Below are 8,922 nucleotides of genomic sequence, written 5' to 3'. Positions count from 1 at the left end.
GAGGGAGGAGTCCGGCGCGGGCAGGATAGCGGAGACCAGGGCAGTGAGGATCTTCTCGGAGGGAGCTGGCTCTGAAGGCTGAAACCGTGTCCCTGCTAAGCCACACCTCCGATGCTGACACTGAAATCCAATGCAAATACTCAGATCTGATGTCAGCCGTAAGTGTCGTTCCCGTAAAGCCCACGGCTGCTCCGGGCTGTGCATAACAAGCGGGAGCTGCTTTTGTTCCCTGCATTTCTGCGCTCCGCGCTTGGCAAGGGCAGGAGCCGCAGGGTGCCCACGGAGCCGGCGCAGGGCGCGTCGGCGCGGCCCTCCTGTATCCCGACCCCTGCCGCGAGCGAGCGCAGGACACGGCCTGCAGGCTGCTGAATGACCGCGTCTCTGCGACCACGCTTACAGCCATGCACATTAACAAGGTTCACAGCTCAGCTCAGCTCGGGGCTCACACAACTTCCACTCCCCACCATTCAAACCCAAGCAGCACCGAGTGCTTGCTGCCTGCTCTAACCAAACGCACTGAAATCAGCCTGGCCAAGTACATTTTGGTACGTAACAATGTTTTCTCTTCGCATAAGACAATGCTAATCAAACTGCTGAACACACAAAATGGGCAACGTGGGCAGGTCAGGTCAATGCTGTCTTCTTGGAGAGCTCTGCATCTCCGTCCTGCTCAGCACTGGTATTCACCTACGTTACACTAACATCCTCCAACCAACAGCTGCACAGCTGTGATGTCTTCCCATTTTCAGGCCAGGGTTTGGTTAGAGGCAGATTCTCTGAGGTGATTCTCAGCTCCAAACAGAGCAAGAGCAGGAGGGAAGGCACAGCTGCAGCTGCATCCTGTGGCAAGAGCCCTCAATACAAAGATCTGAGCCAAGGAGGGGAGAAATCACTTTACAGCAATGCTCATGCACCCAAAGAAGCTCTCCTCCATTCCCCGTCCTCAAGCTGCTCTGCCATGGCAGAAGGCCTATGTCCCAAAGCAGGCCAGGCCGTGTACCAACCGCATGTGCCACATAACAGCCACACGAGCAGAGATGAGGATGCTGTCCCTGCTTCTCCCGTTCACCCTGCAGCTGCCTTCGTTCTGACGCCTCCACGCTATTCACCACAAGACCATCAAGCTGAGTGTCAGAGAGGAGAGCAGCATCCACCCTGTTCTGCACCGCAAGCACGGCCTGGACCATCTATCTGGCCTTCCACTGTACAGGATTTCACTTGGCTTTTGTGATATATCTGTCCTACTCAAGTATTGATTGTTAATCTGTGCTGTGCCAGCTAAAGGCCGGGGCTCATTTCCTTCTGTTCACAAACCACAGTAACCTCTGCCCCTGTAAGGCAACCTGAAATAACTGACGGTTCTGCATCTGCAGACGAACCTGGAGCCTGGTCCGAGGCACGGCCAGGGGACAGGAAGGGAAAGCAGCCCCGCGCACCCTTGTGCGCCCCCTTGGGCTGGTTTCCTCAGGAGATGTGTGCCCGTGACGTCCCATGATAGCGTGAACACGCGTGAAACTCCCCACTTCTCTCTCCCACTCCCAGTCCTTCAAGGCCCCTGACGAAACAACCATTTTCAGCTAAATCTGACACTGCCAAAGCTATTAAGTTCCCGCAAGTTTTTTTTGAAGATAAGCAGCTGATCAGAGGAGACAGTCGCAACAGGCTCCCCAACCAGGAGGATGGCTGCAGCCCGAGCGACACACAGCCAAGGGACACGCTAAAGGTCTTAGCGGTGATGGCTTCCTCCCCTATTTATCTTTTTTTTTTATAATGTTTGATAAATTCTGATAAAATAAAACAAGTACAAGGGATCCTGTGACAGAAAGCTGGTTTCCAGCAGAGCGGTGCCCCCGAGCCACTGGCTTGCACGTCCACCAAGGGCTGCGCTCTGAAACTTTCCTTGTGGCTGGGGCAAATAAATCGTGACGAGATTTTCTGCTCTCCTTCCAAGGATGAACTTAAAGCAGAGTCTTTCAAAATTTACAAAACATTGTCTTTGCACCCATGATTCCTCCCTCAAACCTCACTGAAATTTTCAGTCTGCTGTGAGGGCACAGACTCACCTAGGGCTGGGCATGAGGGCGGGAAGGCAAGCAGGGATGTAGACAGAGGCATCACAAGATGAAGTTTCTCAAGAAACAGGGATAAAGTGGACTAATACAGCACTGAGAAAAAAGCCACAGTTAATGATCTTGCAGAAACCAAGTGAAAGAACAAGACACCTTTCCCTGGCGCTATGTCCTTGGTTTGGATCATGTCCGGGAAGGCTGGAGATGTAGGCCAGGGTCCTTACTGCTTATTTCCTTTTTTCTTTGCATTTAACTTCCCACATTATTGGAGTTGCTAATACAAGTGCTGTCCTCTTCAATACAGAAATATATTCCTTTTCATGGTGTGAATTCATTGTGCTAAAGAATGATCACAGAGAGAACTCTCCTCCCTGGCCTCATTTCAAACAGCACTGCACAACACCATCTCCTCAAACCAGGAGCCAGCAGCACTCAACACCCTCTGAGCAGATTTGCAAGAGACACCCTGCATGGAGTGATGCTTGTGAAGGGAATCAAATATTAATCGTTCATAAAATACAATCAACAAATAGGTTATTAAAAATTTATCCTGTTTAGTGTGAGTCACATTTTATTTTCCTGCCTTGCAACAAGCTAAGCTTTGACTTACGATTTTTCTTCATTTTGTCACTCAGGATTGACAAGGTTATTACAGCAGCTGTTATGACTCGTTCATTTCAGAAGGTGTCTGTGTTGGGTACAAAGGTATACGTAAAAAGTTCACAAATGTTTGTGTACACGCTTGTTTTCCAATAGCATGCAAAAGAAAATGTTTTGTTTCTTCTAGATTTTAACACACTTTAAAAAATATGTCCAACTAACTGACCATTTTGGGTCTACTGGATTGAGCTACACAATGATAGAACTGCAGTTAATTATTCCATCTAACTATTTGTCCCAGAAGAATTAAATCAAGGATGGCTTCTAGTAAGAGACAGATACTATTATATTTACTCTATTTCCGCTACACTTGTATTGCTGTGCTGTAGAAAAATGGTGCTTACCGATTTGGAGCAATTAGAGCAGCGTCAATCAGGAGTAATTCTACTAAACCTAAAAACATGATTCTAACTTATATGTTCATTATTGGCTAAACCGAAACAGCTTTAACTTGAGCGAAGCAGAAACTTGCTCGGCAGATGCCCCTTTTGGAGCCAATGGATTATGGCTATTCTCAGTTTTCTGTCCCAATCTGGCCTTCAGGGAGCCACATTCCATAAGGAGATGTGTTACCATTTAATAACACCCATTTTAAGATCTCAGTAACTTTTTTTACTTCTGTACTGTAAACAGTAGATGGAGACTCCAATGAATTCTCCCTTCTGGAGAGAATGACAGAAGGGCTAAGAGCTGCCCGGAGCCGTGCGGGATCCCCAGCTGCCCCAGGCAGGCCATGGCTACGACGCACCCGTCTACCCCGCACTTCCCAGCTCCAGAAACATGTGAGTGCAGGACGAGCATTCGGCGAGGCTGGGGCTGAAGAAGGTGGCTGAGCCACGAGAACGGGTGCACGCAGGTTCCGCTGCCTGCAACGGCCTGCGAGCATACGGGCCGTTCCTTGGGAAACGCTTCGTTCTGCTGCACAGCTCTCCAGGCAATGCAGCACTCCTAATCCGCCTCTATTTGTCTGACTGTACCACACCGGAGCACAAATCCATCCACTGTAATACTGTGGTCTATAATCACCCCTAATTTAGACACTGTGGAAGGCATTTACTGGGGAAAATGCACCCGAGGTGCCCTGTGGCAGGGGCTGGGCAGCAGCCAGAGCCGCTGCTGGGGAGAGCAGGACCAACAGAGTCCAGCAGGAAGGCAAAGAGCTGAAGAAACCCCCATCTCTTACGAGGGGGAGGAAGAGAGGGAGGAAGGCACCTGCCCGGGAGCGACCTCGCTGTGACCCTGTCCGGAGCAGCAGGAACATCAGCTCTCTGTGTACACCTTTCTCCCAACTGTAATAAAATTAATGACCACGAGAGCCATTTGTAGCACGATTTGCACATTTCCCTGCCCCCTGAGTGGTCTGGGCTGCCTTAGCTCCTCATTTCTGTCCCTTCGTTCGTTCCTCATCGCTCCCGTTAACTTTCAGGGCAGGCTGAATCTGGAGACCAGGAGCTGCAGTCACCGCAGGGAAGTCGCAGTAAAGACCCCCTGCAAAGACAGGAGCTTTGGAACCTAATTCTGCCCACAGAGGGCTAAGAGGTTCTATTTGCTGTAACAGCTGCTTTTTCCTACCCTCACAAAACCACCCTCTTTCTAGCCAGGACCTGTACTTGAAGAGGCACTAGTATTGACAAATATTTTACAGGGAAGCCATTTTTTTTTTCTTCCTGCAACTTCATCCTCAAATCACAGATATACAGTCTATCATAAATGATTCCCCAAAGAACAGGGGAGCAGCACAGGGCAAAGCTGACCGCCTGGGACCTCAGAGCAAGATCTTCAAGAGCCAGGGAACCCTGTGTGTTCTGGAGAGCCCCGGAGCGGCCCCGGGGGCTGTGCTCCGCAGAGCTCCCCGGCTGCGCAGCCGAGCGCACAAAGCCCAGGCTGCTCCCGAGCTCCGCACACCTCCCACTCTGAGAATTATTTGGAAACAGTAATAATGGAATCACCATGCATTACTTCAAAACCTAAATTCATACTTTAAAAAATCCTGTGTATGACTTGGCGTACTAAATATTTTTCCTTTCAGAAGTTCTGCCTGAATATTGTCTTCCCTGCCCTAATGATTAGGTTAGAAAGGTCTAGAAAAAGTTTTGGGGAAAATAAGAGAGTCAAGGGTAAAACTAAAAAAAAAAACAAAAAACAGATGAATTGGAAAAGAAATACAGGACATAAGGATATTGGTGGATTTCAGGTATTCCATAGAACCCAGAAATGCTTCTTTTCCGTACCGGTCTGCAGGTGTGGCGGGAGCTGGGCTGCCCGCGGCAGTTGTGCTGCAGTCCCTGAGCCCCTTCCCAACAGCTCCGCAGCCTCCAACGGCCTCCTCAAAGGGCAACCCGTGTGCATGCATTTTGGCAGTGTTTTTCAGAGCACTGAATAAAGAACGGGCTGCTAATTAATTTTGAGTGACAGTAAAAAGGTCTATTAACTTTGCTGATGTAAAGGATGACCGAGTTTGTATTGGAAAGGGTAAAAAGGCAGTAAAAGAGAATGTGAAAAAAAATGTAGTTCCTCCTCTTATGGAAGAATTTGCCTTAATGGAAAGTTTTAATTAAAGTATGAGCTCGTCAATAGGAGTGTGTTTTCATGAAATATGAGCAGCTGCATGGAAGGAACAAACACGACTAAGAAAGAAGCCAGTTGCACTTTCCAACTCTCTCTCACTAGGTGATATATACACGACAAAGAAAACGTTGATACTTTTGAGGCTGGCATTTTCCTAAGCTGATTTCACTCTTGTCTGCTTGGTACCTGCGGAAGCCCCTGTCGAGGGCTCAGACCCCAGCGCGGCGGCAGGGCCGGCGCTCGCTCGCGCGCAGGCAGCCCCATTTGCTGCTCCCCACCGAGCTCCATCCTGCTCTGCTGCCCACAGCGCCTGGCTCTGGGGCTGAAACATTAGCAGTTAAACCCCAAACCCTTCTTGTCCTGTCTCCATTCTTCAGGAATATTCCTCCAAACCTTTCAAATTACCATCCAGTTTAATATTCCAGTGTTGGGCTAATGCTACCCCCAGAGCAAAACCTTGGTTTAGAGATGCTGGGAATTGCCTGAGTGTCCATAACAACCAGCTCAAAATTCAGTACACATACAGAAAAGAGAATACCTTCCCTTCCAAAACCTACTGGTGTTTGGCACCAAATTATGTATTTGCGCAACTTAAACTAAGATGGGCACCAACAACAGAATTTCACTGGTTGAGCCTGCAGAAAATGCATTAAAACAAGCAAACAGAAATCCACATTTTATCCCAGATCCATCTCTATTTCCAGTCAGTTCAGCACTATTTGTAAGTGTAAAAGGGGATCTAGTGGTTCTCAGTAAGCTATTTATCACTCAAATTTAAGTGTTGCATTAATAGCAAACACGATGAATCATAGATTTTAATATCAGATGAGAAACCTTCCACAAATCTGAGAGAGCAATCCAGAAGAACGGGCACTGTACAAGCCGGTATCATAATCTGCTCAGATATGGTTACTTGAAGCAACTAAAAACTACCTTTAAATATGGCAGGCATTTTTCACAATCAACACTTACTTGTGCAAAGACTTTGCAGATTCTGAGGACACTTGTAAATTAGGACAGGTTTCTAATGCAGGTGCAAAAAGATGCCGTGTTCTGACCCAAAAGCCCTCACAGTGGCTGCTTTGTAAAGTCAATGTATGATGCTCTTCTGGTGGTGAAGAACAATCAGAGAAAGAAGTGCATGGACTGATCAGACGCTCCATCTCCAGGAAAGGCTGTACGTTTCTGGGTGAAATGCTCCGGTATGTTAACACGAGACTCAGACCTCCTATCATTGCCACCACTCTCTACAAAGTCTAATCCAAAGTATTGCTAAGTATTGCTAGAAAAAAGGATGCATGATGGCCTAAGACACAGTACCAGACTGTCTGCTTGCTCCCTGATCTGCAAGCACGTATGAGAGTAAGGCAAAGCTACCTGTCCTGGTGTGCTCTGCTCCACGGAGATCATCTGATGTGGCATAAGTTACATGCTCAACCTTTTGAAATATTAATTTTGCTGACGTAGTGGTTTCAGTAGGAGCAGTCATGCAGTACTAAACTCCTTGTGTTTTTGACAGAGAAACTCATCTTTAAATTTTAAAAGCAGCAATTCTGAATAATTTAAACATAGCAATCACCAATGAAGAAACTAAAAATATTAGGCAACCCATGCACGGTTTTTAAAACAAGGAACTTTCCGTGCAGCCCATTGCTGTGATCCTCCTGCAGGCAGCACCATGTCCACACTCGCACTATTTTCACAGTGAAACTGCAGGGTGGAGTTGAGGCAGATGTTGAACCTTTGGTCGCAGCTAAAATGACTGCAGCGGCTTTGCTACTAGGAGGCCCCTTCTGCTCTAGGTATAGGGCTTGCAGGTCTACCTGGTAACTCCTGTGGCATGGCAGGATATGTAACACGGAGGATGCGGCATCTGCCGCATTTCAATAAACGGAGAAACTTGAGATTTTCTGACATATATTCAAAAATGTGTTTCTCCAGTAACAAAGATTAATCTTATTTATATGTGTATCATTACAAGAGCTTTCACATCACAACCTTATCATGTACACTGTTAATTCCTTTATGCAGTATTTTACTACTTAATAAAGCAGCAAATTTCAGGTTTGCTACCTTAAAAAAGCAGAGCAAGGACCTGAACTTGGATTATCCACATCTCAGAAAAGTGCTCTACCAATGACTCTTTACATTAGCTGGGATTAGTTTTACCTTTTTCATTGTTTCCTATCTTTTTTCCCTACTCTTCTCAACTCTTTCCTTCTTTCTCATAATTATTTTAAGACAAAGTTTTAAATCACAGCAGCATCTTAGCAGCTTAGACACAGCATCTAGAATGCGAAGTGAAATATTTCTATTGCTTTCTCCAGAAGATGGCAATGGTGAGGGGTTACTTTTATGTCTTGCTCATACCAAAATATTCTTATTTAGATGTATCAGAAATCTAATAAATGAAAAGAAATTAAATCTTTCATTTGGAAATTCCATCATCTTTGTCATTACTCCTCTCTTGGCCCAATCCTGCATTTGCTGAATCTGGAATATTTTAAATTCAAGGGTAAGTTCTCATCACATGCTCAATGCTGCTATTCACAGAATACCAGCAGTGTTATGCTGGAACTGGGCACACAACATACCTAACTATACTGGTCTGAGGCCAGTATATTTTATTTCAGTCCAGCTGACCTGGCAAAGCAGGGGAAAACATAGTGATGGGCTGAGCCCACGTGGGTTTGATTCCCTTGAACTGTGCATAGAGGAGCTGAAGAGAACAGACACAAGACGAGGAGTCCCAACAGAGCTATTTTCAACTCTGCTACATAATGCGGAATTATTCCCCATTATATTAATAAAACATCTAGCATTGGGTTCTGTTACCTTGAATCATTTGGAAAATATTAAGAAAGGTGAAGACAGGTCCAACACTGCTGAACCTGCTGCTCAGCGCTCAGCACGTTTGCTGCTGAACCCGAGGCAGGAGGAGGATCCCGAGGAGGCTGCGCTGCCACCGTGGGGCACCTGGACGGGCTGCAGGGATGGGCAGCGGAGCCTCACGGATGTCACCAAAGACAAGGGCAGGGTCCAGGCACCAGGACGGGCTGGAGGTGACCTGCTGGAGGGCAGCTCTGTGGAGAAGGCCCTGAGGTCCTGGTGGACAGCAAGGTGCCCATGAGCCAGCAATGTGCCCTTACAGCAAAGAAGGCCACTGGTCTCCTGGGCTGCACCAGGCTGTGCGTTGCCAGCAGCTCGAGGGATATGACCTGTCCCCTCTGCTCAGCCCGCCTGGGAGGGAGGCCACATCTGGAGCCCTGTGCCCAGCTCTGGCTTCCCCTACAAGAAAGACATGCAGCTACTTGCAGTGAAGGGACTAAGATGGGGAAGGGACTGGAGCATCTCGTGGGAGGAAAGGCCGCAGGAGCTGGGCCTGTTCAGCCTGGAGAGGAGAAGGCGCCAGCGGGATCTGATCCATGGGTATAAGTGCACCTGAGGGGAGGCTGCCAGACTCTGCTCTGCGGTGCTCAGCGACGGGACGAGAGGTCGTGGGCACAACGTGGAACACGGCCAGGCCCAGCCCAACACGAGGAAAAGCCCCTTCCCTGCGCGGTGCCGGCGCTGGCCCGGGCTGCGCAGAGAGGCCGGGCAGGCTCCATCCTTGGGGACACTCACA

The sequence above is a fragment of the Tinamus guttatus genome, unplaced genomic scaffold, assembly GCF_059628265.1.
Source record: "Tinamus guttatus ecotype Peru unplaced genomic scaffold, ASM5962826v1 Tinamus_guttatus_pri_ptg000376l, whole genome shotgun sequence".
Classification (NCBI taxonomy): Eukaryota; Metazoa; Chordata; class Aves; order Tinamiformes; family Tinamidae; genus Tinamus; species Tinamus guttatus.
This window is presented reverse-complemented; position numbering follows the sequence as displayed.